Source organism: Harpia harpyja, chromosome 5, assembly GCF_026419915.1.
Source record: "Harpia harpyja isolate bHarHar1 chromosome 5, bHarHar1 primary haplotype, whole genome shotgun sequence".
Lineage (NCBI taxonomy): Eukaryota > Metazoa > Chordata > Aves > Accipitriformes > Accipitridae > Harpia > Harpia harpyja.
Genome location: NC_068944.1, coordinates 17426897 through 17443258, shown reverse-complemented (window position 1 = coordinate 17443258; position 16362 = coordinate 17426897). Strand labels below are relative to the sequence as shown.

General features: G+C 41.8%; 1 protein-coding gene across 1 annotated transcript in view; it reads left to right on the top strand.

The window, feature by feature from the left end:
* The first annotated feature begins 13189 nt into the window (after positions 1-13189).
* The window catches only part of LOC128142187 (cadherin-7), an 82552-nt gene continuing 79379 nt past the window's right edge, over positions 13190-16362 (top strand). The window contains exon 1 of the mRNA XM_052788061.1: positions 13190-13391. The gene's annotated coding sequence lies outside the window, so the exon portion shown is untranslated. The remainder of the gene's footprint in view (positions 13392-16362) is intronic.

The following is a 16362-nucleotide window of genomic DNA, read 5'->3' as shown; positions in this document are numbered from 1 at the left end:
CCGTTTCTGTACTGGATGGGACGTCACATGGTATGGAATACCCCGTTGGCCAGTTTGGGTCAGGTGCCCTGGCTGTGTCCTGTGCCAACTTCTTGTGCCCCTCCAGCTTTCTCACTGGCTGGGCATGAGAAGCTGAAAAATCCTTGACATTAGTCTAAACACTACTGAGCAACAACTGAAAACATCAGTGTTATCAACATTCTTCGCTCTGAACTCAAAACATAGCACTGTACCAGCTACTAGGAAGACAGTTAACTCTATCCCAGCTGAAACCAGGACAGTTACCTTAGGCTCCTAACTTCAATAGGAGACCAACTGCCATTGGTGGCCTCAAGGGCCCAACAGAGTGACGCTTGTGAACCAAACGGAGGTGATGAGTTCTCACAGGGGTGGCTACAACGGTGTTACAAAGATCACCCATCCCTTCAGCATGGCCATATGCAAATGGGTGCCAGAGCTTATGCTTAGCAAATAATCGTTACTGAAGGGAGCCCCACGAAGGGCTAGAAATGTCTGGAATGAGCACAGTTTGACCCAAAGGGTTCCCATGGATCCATTGTGGGCTAAATCTCTGAATTGCTGTCCAGTGTCCTTGAAGGTCCTTGATTTGCCTGAGATTGCCAACCTAACAAATGTAGGCATCTCATGTAAACACTAAATTAGGCAGGTGAGCATCCTGCATGCCAACCACAGCCAGTGAAAACTGTGGCCTCTGCAGAGAAAGAAGCCACTTCAGAGCTGAATGCTGCCCTTTGGTTTCCATCAGCTGGCTTCAGGTAGAAAGACTATGCTAAAGCTGTAATTTCCTTGTAACTTCTTTCTTCCAGGTAAACAGTCAAGGAAAAAAACTGTAACACACTGTATCCTTTGGACGAGAACATCACTGTATACCCAGTCCCAGTGAAAAAAGAAAGAAGAAAGATTTGAAAGAGTGTTTTGATTTGTTTTTCCTTTAATTTGTAAGCATGCTGGAGAGCAGTGAATGCAGTTTGGTGCAAATAGGGCTTGCTCTGGCACTGCTGTGTAAAGACACTCACCTCTGGGTTGTGAGCTAGAATACATTTCTACTCTGTTTTCTGTCTCCTAATTAGTTTTTAATCCATAACATGACTGTGCATCATCCCCTCTCATTGCTTAATATCCTCAAAAGAAGAAATTTTCAAAAGGCTCTTGAAATTCTAAACCAGTTATATAACCTGCTTCTATTATGTATTTTGTTAACTATCCCAAGTAGCACTAACCCTTTAAAATGTAAAAATCTCTGTAACAATAAGCTTTGTAGTTTTTTTCCTTTTCATGTTGTATACATCAGAGATTCTTATGGAGCTTTGGTCAGTGATACCAGTTAGGAGCCATACACATACAGGAGATCAGACTTCACTCCATACAGTTCTTGTCCGTTCCTATCAGTACTGAAAGTGCCTGGAGTACAATTAATGTGCTATGGACAGTACCTTTACTAAAACATGGCATAGCAATAACCATCCATGAATTCTAATGGTGAGGTTTTTAAAATTTCTTTTCTTTAGTAGCCTATCTGCTTAAATTTTAAGGGCTTGAGTATTTGGGTTTTAGGCTACATTCTGCTGAGGCCTGTATATATAGATGACTTTTTTTTTTAGATATCACCAAATAATTTGTGCACACCTAAATATTAAGACTTGTACCCTCAAAATGAATATATGGGAACTGATATTAGTTTTTAAAATAGGATTTGCCACCCAGAAAGGGCAGGCACAAGCTTTTGCACACTCAGTATTATTTTATTTTTTTTATGCACAAGAAGAAACTGTGTAGAAGCCCAAATGAGAACTTGCTTCCTTCAGAGCATTAATTCAGTCCATTTCTGTTCCCTGGTGCCTAGCTTATTAAAGTGCGTATCACCTCAGACTGACAACTGGCAAATGCCCGTACCCTTTCTACTGTTCTCCTCAGCAGTGTTTGACACTGTCAGTCATACATTCCGGCTTTCATGCTGTACAAATCTGGCAAGTGTAGGCAGAAGCACACTGAAGTGACTCTGATCTTTCTTGTCAGACTAATCCCAGAAGGCCCTATTTCCATCTCCAGAACTTGCCATTGAGGAACTTGCTAAGGTTCAATTCTTCCTTCCCCTTTCTCATTCAATATCTGTACTTTGGGAAGCTATGACTTGGGAGACGCTTGGGAGAAGACCAGCAAGAAGATATACCCCACTAGCAGAATGAGATAAAAAATAGATAATATACCAGCAGATGTGCCCAAATACCTTTTATATTGAGCTTCACAAAGAAGTATGTATGAATTTTCTGAAGGAATCTTATAGTGTAAGTTTAATTTTCTTGCTTCTGCCATCTCATCCCTATTTTTTGTTCTGCATGGTTACATAGGGACTTGTGCTGTAAAGCTGATCAGGGAAGCGATCTATGTTAAATAAAACAAATTTGAAACTTCTCTTTTTTATTGCTTGATTTAACTTGAACCATTGAACTGATCCATTTCACAAGGTGGTCTCACACACATGATGTCACCCCAGCTGACGGGGACGGTGAATGGCAGCCAGGGGGTAGGAAGGAAGGAGAAGAGGAATGTCTCAGCTGGCTTTGTTGTCAGTGACACTGAAACACACAATTCCACCCCTTGCCTAGCTGAAAACCACATCTTACAAATGGGAGTGAGTTTTCAGATGCAGCTCTTCAAAACTCATACATTTAGTATATCGAGTGCTTTAAAGAAAAGGAAGCTTTAAGAAGCACTATGAAGGAAATTTCATGACACATATTTTTCTAGTTATTGTTTTAAAGAGAAAAAGAAGTGAATTCTCTGTTGAAGATACAAGCTCTTTCTGCTTTTTTGTTTTAAAACTTTTCTTTGAACATACAGCATTCTTTTTTCTATTTTCTGTGTGAAAACAGCAGCAAGTAATAGGATGAAATATTAATAAAGGAAGATCAAGATTTACCTCAGTTTTCTGTCTGTAATTCAAGGAATTAAAACTTTTTTTTCTTGTGAAGCCATGTATCAGAGGGTCTAACATAGCCATTTGGACACTTTCTTTTCTCCATCTCAATGTTTCTGAGTCAACAGGCAGATTTTTATATATCTTTTCCCTTAGCTTCTGTTTCTATACCTGCTAATTGAGTAAATATGAAGAGCTTTTTCCTTTCTTCTCTAGCTTACAAAGCTACCTCATGGATAACTGTACTTCAAAGGCCATGTGTTATACCAAGCCATTCCATTGAAATGCAGAGCCAGAGTAAATGCTATAATTCCTCATTTCCCCTGATCTTAAATCCATGGTTCTATGAATTAACATAAACATCCATTCTTTGACCAGCCTGGTGAAATTACCTATATATCCATAGAGATTTTGCTTTCCTTTCAGAGGCATCAAAGAGTGCTTCCTTTTGAAGTGGTAAGTGCTCAGTATCGTGGCTTAATGCAGTACTGTATTGTTTTGTTTGGCCTCAGCCTCAGAGAGCTGTTGGTCTGATCCTTCACACAGCAGAAAATACTGTGATCTGATATCTGGGACTGAACCAAGTAATTGCAGGAGCTTGGCTGCACCAGGGAAAGGGGGAGGGTTATGCCTTCATCTTTCTCTGCTAATGCCTGATGTGTGCTCTTATCTCATTTGGTAGATTAGAAAGAATTTTAAAAGAGGTAAATACCAAATCTTCTTTTTTTTTTCTTTCTTTTTTTTTTTCTTTTAATTTCTTTTTTTTTTTGCTTGGATAACAGCTATGTAGCAGCTTCCAGTCACTGAAACAGGTTTTAATATAGTAGGAAATGGTGATGGTGACTATTCCTTTCCGTAAATTGGTTTCAGAAATAGTTTAGAGAACTTGCAGACAATGTTTCAAACAATATTGGGGACACATACAGAACAACTGATCTTGAATCACACTTATATCAAGAATACTCTGCCAAGGGATAAACAGCAAGTTGTTCCCAAGCCTGAACTGTCAGTGTTACTATTTTAATTGTTTCCCAATTAAATAATTAGGTGTAACTTCATAAATGTTTGAACACCATTTTCTCCCCTCTTCTTTCAGTCCAACTGTCTTGTAGTTTATGTCACTATGTCCTACTTTTCAGCAAAAGCATGTCTTAATATTGAGTGTATCAAATCTAATCCTACGGTTTATTGTGGGCAGCCCCAGTTGGTCCTGTTCTAAGGCTTTCCCTCCCTTTCTGGTGAAAAGCACTTGTACCGGGGTCCCGCTGGTGGCCTGAATCACCTCAATTTGTTCTAGCAATCAGAGGCAGCTGCTCCATGTGAAAGGAGTGTGGACCACTGAACAGAGCATTAGGACTGACCTCAGGCTGAATGCAAAAGGCTCAGCCTTTTCTGCAAGGCCAGTCGAGCATGTGCAAACAGATTTGCTGAAGTACAAAATGGTCCAGTGATTTAAAGCAAGTTCTCTTCTCTCTCTTTCTCTCTTTTTCCCTTTCAGAAATGAAACAGGATAGAGGATAGCCTGGGTACAATCTTAGCAACATCTGTTGCCTTTCACTGGGGTCTTGGCCAAGGACAATATCTATTCAAAGAGGTACTGACATTTTACTGAAAGAGAAAAAAGCCTTAAATAGAGAAGCGTTTGGACATGTTTCCCAACACACACAGTTAGGTCTTTTTATGGGTCAGAATGCTTTTGGAGAAACACTTTTTCCCCACTCTCTCTCTCCCTTTTCTGGTGAAAGTGTCAGAAAACAAATCTTCAGCAAATTACCGAGCTCCATGGGCTTACAACACTGAAGAACAGTTAAATTTTCCCTTGTTTGCTTTTATTCCCTGAACCAAAGGGTGTTTGACAACCGAAATCTTAACCACACTTAATAAGAAGTGTGAAGGAATTTATGCTTAAGATTGTTTCACATCTGTTACTTTCTCATTTCCACATTAATTTATCTTTTAAAACAACTAGTAATAGCAGTGGAGCAACTGCAGCATTTTAGCACTATTGCGATGACTGATATTGTATGAAGATGTATTTTGTAAAGTTATTTGTTATGTTTGTTTTCCTGTGTGCTGTCCCCCCCCACCATAAACATTAATTTCATCCAGCACTTAGGAAGAGGCAGTTACCTGTTTCTCTCTCCCTTTTTTCCTCACATAGCTTTTCACAGGCAATTTTGCTCTGTCCAACCATGACATGCCTTCATAAAAATGACAGATGAAGCAGCTGAGTAACTGGTGGGTATATTATCCTCCTGCAGGCATCTGCTGCTCAAAAGGCACCTATTCTTTTGTTGGCCTTGAGACTGAGGATGTTATGTTGCATCCCATACGTGTAGCCATTCTTATCAGCCTGCCACTACTTGGAAGAAAATCACAGTAGATTAAATAAAAGCTACTCAAAAGAAGTCTAGTAGAGTTATCCAATTACATAGATTAGCAATAAAACTTTATATAAGTACAGTTTTTTAGACACAGAAGATAGATAGTGCTAGAATCCTCAGAAGAAATCCTTTAGTTTTACTGAATTTTGGTTGATCAGGCCGTGGTCTTTAAGTCCAAAGCAACATGAATATGTTTGGATGAACACAAGCTCCATGACATGAGATGACTTAACATAGCTGACTTATGTGTGTATTGTATGCATGTGTGTAGTACATTATTAATAATTATCTGTATGGTGGTATTTCACACTGAGATTGGGGTGCTTGTGCTCTGCCTGTGTCCCATGACTGACATAAAAAATCCTTGTCTTAGAAAGTTCGCAACAGAAATATGTATGACAAACTTCAGTGACTCAAAGAAAAACAAAAGCAGTACTTCTGTTGAAAAACCAAGGCATGTAGGACTAGTAACACTAAGGTCAGTGTTGTTGAATGATTAGACACAGCATCCTAGTGACCAGTGCCTGATGTCTCCAAAGGCCAGACTGGAGGAAATACACTAAAAGAGTGAAGGGGATTGAATGGCTCTTACTTCTGGTGCTAGGGCACTAAACCATTAACCTGCTAAATGTGGGAGGAAGCAGGTTCCAGAGAACTGCTATTTTCTTTCACCTGCCCTCAGCCCTTTTTTTCCTCCCTTATACATACAGGCACGGGTAGAAGTAGGAGGAAATAGGACCTGATCAGCCTCTGTTTTTATTCTTGCAGCACAACTGTCGGTGTAATGCCTTGGGACATGCATCTTCATAGCAATGGGCAAAGATTTCCCCCACCATCTGTAGGAGTGGGACAAAGTGCTGTGCCCCATACTGTGAGCTAGTTTTCTAAATGGCAATGACTTAGATCTTCCATAAAACTTATTCTTCTCTCATTGAATCAAAAGATGTTTTTCCACTGATTTTAATGAATGCAGAATCTAGCCCAAGAACAGATAGAAGCTGGATAGGATTAAGGGATTTATAATGTTTTTAACATTTTAAGTATAAAAGTAATGTCTGAGTTGTCATTTCTATGGAATAAAAAAATTGATGGATACATTAGCTGGGTGGAAAATTGACATATCAAATTATGTCTCCTTCGGCACTCACACCAAGTAATTGTGAGAGTGGGCAGTTCAAGATGATGAAGATAGTCACATTTTTTCTCTAGCTAACTTTGAAGACATTTCCATCTGCTTCCTATACAACTGCTTATATGCCGTTTTAGAATTCTTTCTCCATAAATATTCAGGTATAGGAGTTTAACATTTAGGTTAACATTCAGACATGAAAAGTTTGATTGCCTGAAGGTGAGAAAGAAGGGTCACCAGCATGCTCTCTGCTTGTAGTGTTTGTTATGCTTATAATGCTCAGAATGTACATTTTGCAAATGTTTAGTGTTTTGGGGTTGGGTTGGTTTTTGTTTAGGTTTTTTGTTTTTTTGGGGTTGGTTTTTTTTGGCTTGTTTTGGGGGTTTGGGTTTTTTTTGAAAGAGAGAGGGTGCTTGTCCAATTATTGTTGTGGTCAGGGGAAAAACATAAAAAAAATTGCTTAGTTAGCTAATGTGTTCACATAGGGAAGGTTATGAGCATCTTGAATACCAGTCATGATGCAGGAGTACACCTAGTTTGGGCCAGTTATTCAGAAAAGTCTTCTAAGATTTTAGCTGTAATCTCTGATTTTGTTCATGCAAGTATTCAAGCTTGTATTGACAAACTACACTGGAACTCTGAAATCTGGTTTGGGTTTAGAGGTCAGTGGAGGAGTTATTCACATTAATTTTGTATAGTTGGTGCAGAGTATAGAATCTGACCTGAAATGACACATCCTGCTGTGTATGGGCAGTTACTGGTTTATTTGTGTACATATTGGCATTTTTCACAAGTAACTTAGCTGCAGATTTTCAGATGACTGCTACACAGTAGCAGTCCCCTGAAGCGTGCAAAACTCCCTGAAGTCAATTGGACTTCCTATGTATAACTTTTCATAGAATCAGACAAATGTTTTCAGTCTAGATTGCAATTCCTCTGAAAAATTGACCTTAGTTGTGCCACAGAGTGAATGCCATGCAGAATTGAGCTTAATATCCAGCAGAAACTTATCTAACCTAATTTCTTTCTGCATACATCAGAAAAGAGAGGAGTGCTGATTATAAAAATGGTGATGCTTCTTCTCCACTAGCAGGATCTTACTGGCAGGAAGCATTAATCCGAGATACAAGTGTCTGTGGATTTATTTACTTACAATTTGAACTATTGTGGTCAAGAGATGCTCATAAACGTAGCTAGGTAAGGTCTGTTACAGAGCTACTGTTTAACTTACCATTGCAATGTTAGTGCAGGTCCAAGGATACACAAGTAGTTGGCACTTTGTTTGCACTTCTCAGAAACTGGATTTTCTTCTGCTCCTTCCCTGACTGTGCCTTTCCTAGCACTTTTGTTTGAATAATCTCCTTGAATGAAACAGAAAAAAAGGTTTTTTAAGCATTCTTCCTCCCTTTTGTCTTACAATACCTCATTTCCTAGCTCTTATTCCTAGCTCTTAAAAAAAAAAAATTAAAAAAAATTTAATGTTTTAAAAATATTTTTAATGCTTTTATTCTCAGCACCTCTCTTTGGTTGCTGCTGATTTTGTTCTTCTTCTTTTTTTTTTTCCCCTTCCCCTATTGGTAATCCATGCTTCTTGCAGAGCGCTCGGTGTACAACACTGCCAGCTTTGTCCTGCCGTGTTCTATCTCAGTGCTGGCCAGCTTGGTACATCCACTTATAATATGATGAATAGCATCTGGAGCCTGGCCACACAGCCTACATTCTGGTCTTAGGGCTTTTTTAAGCCATCTATCCTTGCTTGTACAAATAGCCCATTCCTGTGTGGCCATAATGAAATTCTCCATTTCTCTTTTCAGTCTTCTGACAGCCTACCTGCCATTTGCCACCCTCTTCTTGTGAGGTTTTCAAAATTCTTTCCATGCAGTTGTTTTTCATTTGATTTCTCCTTGTGCTGTTCTTACTGCTGTGTGACTGATAAATTACCCTCAATGGCAGAATCTTTTAATTTTGGAGCCTCCTTATAATTAAACAAGCCTGTTTTCTATCTACAGTTTCTTAACTTTACAGGTTCCTTTCCTACAACTGCCTCCGTTGCCTTTGTCTGTTCTTCCTGACAACATAAACTCCATTTTTATCTGCATTCACAGTTTTTACCTTGGGCATCAGTAACTTCTTATTACTTTTACAGTTACACTGCCTTAGATTAACTAGATTTACTTCTGAAGAAGAATACCACTCTTTCACATATATCAGTTACCCAGATTTGCCAGTACACGTGGGCCAAATAGGTCATTAAAAGGTTGTGGAAACTCAAGAGAAGACGAGGAACTCAAGAAGAGAGGAACAGGTGGAGCCATGATGGTAATGTTGAATTGATAAGGTAACACTTCCTAAGTGGAATGGGTGGTTGTGGATACATAAAGAGACCCCATAAACTCACTAGATGAATCACCACTATTTTTATTTGCTACAGTTTAGTTCATATTCTTACGTCTTTTTGGCTTCCATATCGTTAGAGGATATTCTGCAAAATATCTTCTAAAGAACAGGTTGCTGAATTTTTGGAGGTTATTAGGTAGGTCCCCACAATTACTGTGGCTCCACAGGGGGTGGAAAAAACTCCTGGAATATAGGCAACAATGTAATTGCCTCCAAAAATCAGTTTAAATAGCATATTAAGCCATAACTGGGAGGACACAGAAAGGCAGAAACATTCCTGTGTTGAGTATCTTGTTAAAGGCAGTGAGTGTCTTCAATTTCAGTAGGCCTTTTGTCTTTCCTTCTGCTATTTGTAGAGATGAGAACAAAAGAAGACTGAAGACAAGCAATGCTTGGTTCTAGATTTGAATCAGAGCTGGTGTAACCACAACAATGGACAGTGGGTTCCCATGTGATACAGAAGGTGAGAAATTCACATCAGAATTATAGCCACCTGTAAATAATATCTCTGGACAGCAGGAGTACTTACCTAAGAGTCATTTATAGAGATATTTGTACTTGTACAGGGCAACCATGTGCTAATGGTGGTAAGAAGTGTTTTCCTTTAAAAAAGATCTTAAACTGCAAGCTCTCCTACTTGCCTCATGAAAGTCAAATATCCATATAAATTTTTAGGAAAAGTAAGGAAAAGTTAGCATTTTGCCTCTGAGCATAATACATTCTCATATTGAAGGAAATCTGCAAGCTGTTGCTGAGCACATAATGGAAGTTATTTCTGCCCACACAGTCAATGAGTTACCAGCACCCAGGTAGCAGTTACCAGCTGTTGCTTTTTTTTGGAATGTATATTAGAAGTGTACAGGTAGAAATGTTAATGTCACAAGACTGTCAGTGGCTCAGGAGACTGAAGACAACTAAAACTTATCCATTTTCTGCTTCAGGCCCAAATCCTCCCTCAGCAGCGGCCACCAAAGCTCTCACTGTCTAAGAAGCATTTGAGAGCGTGTCGCAGAGCAGGGTTTGTGGTCCTAAATCTGCCTATGGATCCGCTATACAGAACAGCAACACAACTTGTACTGTGAAGAGGCATCCTTGACACCTTCAAGTCAAAAGATGGGAAAGGTGCGAGTAGCAATGCACCCTTTGATGCCTGCAGTCAGTCTTTACAGGGCCTATGTAAGAGACAGTCTAGCATGGTCCAGTGTTTGTTTTTACAAACCGTACACTTTCCTCCGGAAACGGTATACCCGTACCTCTCAAGATGACTAAATGTACTACAGAACATATTAGAAAGAAATACAACAGCACTGTAAGTACAGGTTACAGCCAAAATGATCCAGTCAATGTATTGGAATGGACTGACTCATTGGCAAAACCCCACACTCAAGACAGTCAAGAACAAATTGTATTAAAAAAATATACATTTGCTTACATTACTAAAAATTATAGATTGCCAAAAGTGACTAAGAATAATTGCTTCTTTATATTATATTCTGCCTGTGCAATGAAATTAAATTGGTCTGCTTAGTCACACTTTTTGCTTGGAGTCACTGGGCTGTTTTGCTCCCATGAAAGTCAAAGGGTTTAATGCATTTTATTTTGATACGACAGTATAAGCATTTAGAAAAATAATCAGACAAAAATATCTATCCTATTTTCAACATAGTAAAAATAAGTTCAAATATTTTCTCAGACATACAGTTTAATGAAAGGTTTTGCTTGAGAGAATATAGATTTTTTGGAACATAAAGCACATCCTTGAGAGAGGTCTGTTAAGTTAGTAGGGACATCATGAAATACTCTGTGAAGGTCTACACATGAAAGCTTTTTAATTGGGTGATAATTGGCTATTCCAATTCTCCATTAGTAATATCTGGATCCGAATGAAAATTAATGAGAAAGAATCCTTCCTTTATAAAGAATTTTAAGTGATTGTAAATCTATTTAGTCCCTATTTTGAACCTGAAGAGCAAAGAAAAAGTTTGAAGATGTTAGGTAAAGTTTATGAAGCACGTGACACCTTGTAGATTCTTTTTTTGTATCATCCTATTCCCAAATAATGATTTTTTTTTTTTTTTGGTCTCTTTTTAAACTGTTCTATCTTCACCATTGAAGTCGTAGCTACTGAATTAAGTAGGAAAAGATAAAGTTTCCAATACTGGTTACCTCTGAGAATGAGTTTGAAAGAAGATAAAGCAGAGGTGTTTGTGATATTTAGTGATGAAAAACGATAATCTGTCCTTGAACCTTGTCCTCTAAGGATCAGTGCAAAGAGTCTTATTTTGATTAACTTGTGAAAGATGAATTAGGGATTGGGGGAAGGAGGACAAAGGAAAGAAGAATCCTTAATTACAATCTTAAGCAACTGTGTGCAATCATGTTCCAGGATTTTCTTGCCTGAATACATCTTATTAAGTTGTAACCATGTACTCAGACGCTCCGTAACTTGGAGAATGAAGATTGCTTCTAGTTGCTCTCTTCAAACCATTTCTTCAGTTCACAAATGCCATGATGCTGAATTGCCTCTCTCGGATTAGAAGGGTGACATTGGAAATCACATGTCTGAAAATGAAGCTAAAATACAACATGGCAGTTACATATTACATTTATTAAAATACTCATGCATGTTTGCATTTGTGTATCCAAAGGCTGCAAAAAAATCAGAAATTAAAATGATTAAAAAAAATCCTTTGTGATCTAAACCAATTGTTTTGTTGGTTTTTTTTTAAGAAGTGACTTTATCCTCACATTACTTTATTATTGTTGACACCACACTTCACAGTATAATGTATAATAGGAATGAAAATTAATTATAAAAGGACATTATTAGTTTGTTCACAGTATGTTAAGAATGTTTTTCTGGTGAAGCTATAAATCAAAAGACATTGGCCAAGGCTCATTTCTTACAGTTGCCCTTGGTACGATCCATTGTTCTAAAAACAGTACGTGTTAAAAATATTTGTGTCCGTGGAAAATGTCAGTTCAGCAGCTCCGTCAACATTTGGAACCTCTGCCTTTTTTTTTTTTTTTTTTTTTTTTTTCCAGAAGGCGTCCTGACTCCCGGGTGATCGCGTTTCAGTTGTAGATCTCTTCCATTCTGCAGACCCAAAAGGCTTCAAGCGGTGCTAAAACGAGGCAGAAAGTTTGTCCTGCCGCTTTCCCAGCCGGACCGAGTCCAAACAAAGCAGGTATTCATTTCCCAGAGCGGCTTCCCCGGGCAGCTCTGGGCTTGCGGGGCTGTGCGGGGATGCTGCCAGGCACCAGCCCCAGCGTGACTCTGCGCCTTCTCCTCCTGCCAGTGCGCAGAGCTCCAGCACGTCTCTCTCCACCGTTTATTCTATGAAAGCACCTGCTTTATTCAGTCCATGGTTTTTTGGTTTTTTTTAACACACCCCACCCCCCCCCCCCCCCCCAGTTTAAACAGGGGCCGGGTAAGAGGGACAGCAGCAGTAGGGAGGCAGAGGGCAGCAGGGGTGCGGGGTTTTAGGTGCCTTGAGCAGTCCGTGTCCTGCCCCGGGACCCGGAGAGGGGACCCCGGCCCGGCCCGCTCGCTGCCCCGCGGCCCCCAGCTTCCCCAGAGCCGGCCAGCTGCGAACGGGCCGGGGGAGGAGGAGGAGGAGGAGGAGAGGAGATGTGGGTTTGGCAGGGGGAAGCAGGGAGGGCTGGGGAGACTGAAAGGGCAAAACTGTCAAGCAGGGACCCCGCAAGTTCGGATTAGTTTTGCGACTTTGCCTTCACGCCTCGGGAGCTCAATTGATCGCGGCTTCTAGGACAAGTTGGGGGGGGGGCGGTGGTAAAAAAAAAAAAATTCTTAAACTCTCTCCTTCAGCTCCGCGTTTCAAATGCAAATCGGGAGATAGATTGGCTCCCGCCCCACCCCCTAGCCCGGCTCCTGATTTTTAACCAAAGGACTCCATCTGTATATCCTGTCAAGGAGGAGGAGGAGGAGGAGAGGAGAGGCGGGGGGGAGCGGGGCCGGGCAGGCTGCTTGCTCCCCGGATCCCTTTTCAAGAGCCACCGCTGGGTCTTCGGGAGGTACAAAGAGTCCCGGTGCCTCCTCCGCACGCCCTCGGACGGAGCCGGCAGCCGGCTCCGGCCGCCGAGCGCTGAGATCCCCTGCCCAGAGCAGCATCCCCACCTCCTCTGCCTTCTTCCCTCCCTCCCCCCTCCTTCCCTCCCTCCCTCCTCTTCCTCCTCCTCCTCCCGCAGCCACGATCCGCACCCAGTCGGAGCCGGGCTTGGCACCGGCACCCACTTCTCCCACCGTGTGCCCAGCGGCTTGCCGTTCCGCGCCGTGCCGCGGAGGAGGAGAAGGGGAAGGAGAAGGAGAAGGAGGAGGAGGAGGAGGAGGAGCGGAGCGGCGGCGTTCCGACCTCCGCGGGTGCGGGCGGGCGCGCAGCCCCCATGCCAGGCGGGCCCCCCCGCCGCCCGCAGCCCGGCCCCCGCCTGGGAGCATCCCGCCAGCGCTTCGCCGCGGAGGCACCGGCGGCCCTTGGGATTAAAAGACTCGCTGCGCCGGGCAGCCGAGGGAGAGGGGGAGCAGGTAAGTGCTGGCTGCACCTGTGCCCTTCCTTGCTTTCCTCTCCCCCTTCCCCTCCGCGTAGGCAGGAGAGCGGAGTAGTTGCAGGAAAGGGGGGCTGTGTGCCGTTCGTGTTCCCCCCCCGTCCCTCGCCCTTAACCCGCCCCGCTCGGCAGCGGGGCCGCGGCTCTGCGGAGTGAGCAGGGAAGTTTGGTTGTGTCCCTGCCCGGGGGCGGCGGGGAAGGGGCCGGCGGGGCGGCCCGGGCAGCGGCGGGAGCAGCGGCGGCAGGGGCAGCGTGGGAAGGGAGAGCCCTCACGCTACAGGCGGGCGTGTGTTCACCTTCTGAGAAATAAGAGAACAATAGCATCTCTCTGACTCTTTGGAGAAGTCTCGCAGACAAGGGGGGAGGTGGGGAGGGGGGGGGCGGTGGAGGAAGGGAGGACCACAGACTTCTGCAAAATACGGGCAGCACTAAGTCCTGACTCCCCCGGTCCTTTCTGCCAAACCGGAGCGGCTGGCTTGCTTGATCTCAGAGTCCGGCACTGATGCTGCAGAGCAAAAGGTTACCGAGGCCAGGAAATTTCCCGAGTTCTTTCCCAGAGCTTTCCTCCTTTTGTGTCAAGGATGTTCCAGAGTTTGCAAATGTTGAAATGACGGGAGCGTATTTCTTTGATTAGTATTCAGCTGGTAAGGCTGGCTCTGCAGTCTTTGGCTGTTTGATACCGACCCTTCTCCCCCCCGCCCCGTCCCCCCAGCTATCCACATAGCCACACACGGGCATGTCCTGCTCTACTGTAATAGATTGTGGGCACCGGTAGCAAGCGGTTTGTGATCTGAATCCTCCGACTTCTGGTTGCTAAATGGAGGAAAAAATATCCCTTTTTGAGATAAGATTTAGCCTTTATACTCGTGCTTTCAAAAGGTGAGGTAGTTCAGGTGAGCCAGGATTCTGCAGACGATGCCTTCCCCCTGCAAATTGGGGGATTTAGGGAGGGATGGGAGATGGAGGCTAGCGAGGCACTCTGATTTTGGGAACTGAGATGTTGATACTTTAATCTTTTCCCATCACAAGGATAAAATCTTGTGTTCTGATAGATAACTTCTCAAGTCAAAGCAGAGACTTGAAAGGGCAGCATATACTTTATAGTCTCTCTAACAAGACACGCTGCCTTGCCATTTTTCAGCTAAAACATAGGTGATTGTACAGCTTTGCAGGAAATAAAGCGCTTTTCCAGGACAAATAAGTAAATACATAAAGGAGCCAAACTCTTAACAATGCCAGTTTCTGAAGCAGTCTCTCCTTGGCAGTGATGTGTGACTTTTCTACCCTTATTACATTTACTAATTGTTCCTCTGTTACCTTATTTGAAGTTTGCACGGAATTGTTACCGGTGAAAGCTAGATACTTATTTCTGTTTCTGAAAAAGGTAGGTCTACATAATCTCAGGGGAAGAGCTATTCAGTTGGGCAATAGCATGAAAGTTGCGTAAGTAAATTAAGTTTGCTTAGAATATAGCTTCTGAAGGTACAACAGGTCAACAGATAAAGATCAGTTGGGAAATGATGCTCATCTGCTCTCAGCAATATCATAACAGTTTTAAAGATGCAACAGTGAATTGAGGATGTTTAGAAATAGTACAACCGTGCCTCATTAGAGCTAGTTCAGTACAACGGGTGTGTTACCACCTCTGGGGGAAAAAGAACAAAAAAACCCCCACTAAACAAATCCAAAAGAACTATCTAGGGACCAAGTGTGACATCCTGTTTAAAGTCCTTGTACGGACTTTTCTATCTCTCCAGCCTGCAGCTACCCGGGGATCTAATCTAGACACACTTCTTTTTTAGGGTCATGAAGGAGGGCTAAGTAAGATTTAAGAAACAATTGCAATAAAATCCATAGCAAAGGGAGAAGAGCAAAAGAGCTAAAAGCTGACTCTGACAAATATTAATGTTAAGTATGTGAAATATCTTGGGTTTGAGTACTTAATATAGATTAAAACCTACCTGGAATAGTAGGGAAATACCGAAGGTAATAATCTGAGCTACCATTGCATGTTAGAAGTGTGTGGCAGTTAATGTGAATAAAAAAACAAACATCAGTAATGTAGACTATTTTCTTGCAAAAAGCCATTAAAGATTGCAGTTTTAATCAGAGGGCATTTCACCCTTATAACGGGAGACTGTACTGTAATTAGAGGCTGATGTAGGTCATTAGAATTGTGTTAAGAGTCAGATGACAGCCTCGCAACTCTCTTAAGTCTACTTTTATTGATTTAATAGCAAAGCACTCTTGATTATTTGCTATTGATTTAATAGCGAAGCATTCTTATCTTTCCATATAAAAGGGTAATTGTAAAGTATTTGTATAACTGCAAATTATCCATGAATTATCTGATGACAAGAATGGATATAGCGTCCATGTAGATTTTCGCCTATCCTTTTCATCTATAGCTGTGTGCATGTGCATGTTGTGTTCATATTTTCCTATGTTTCTTCAGCAGTCAGAGACTTGACTGAAGAAAATCATTATTAATGCAAAACCTGAGGTTGTTCTACTCTAAGTTATAGTCCTACTTTGCTATAAACCTGACTAAGCTTTTTCTCAAAGGTATTTGGCTCACAAATTGACTCCAACGTGCAATGAAAATAGAAAATATTTTAAACTTCAAATGGTTTGCAGGTGAATATACTGCTTGGGAGTCAGTTTTGGTGACAGGCTGGCCAGTAAGTTTCTGTGTATGTTTTTGGCTATTGGCTTCAATATCTGCTGTGTTCAGCGGTTCTTCGATGAAGGCCTTTCTTGAGCCATTCGGTTTCCTTTAGTTTATCGTGCACATTTTTTCTCATGTACGCTTTCATGCTACTATTGGGTATTGTTTTTTCGTGGTAATAAAAATCATTAAATTCTAGCTGAGGAAAGGTGCATAAAAGAGATGATGGTTATTTCGGTTCTTCCTGTCAAACCAGGCTTAACTCTGAGCAGTAATGCAGGAG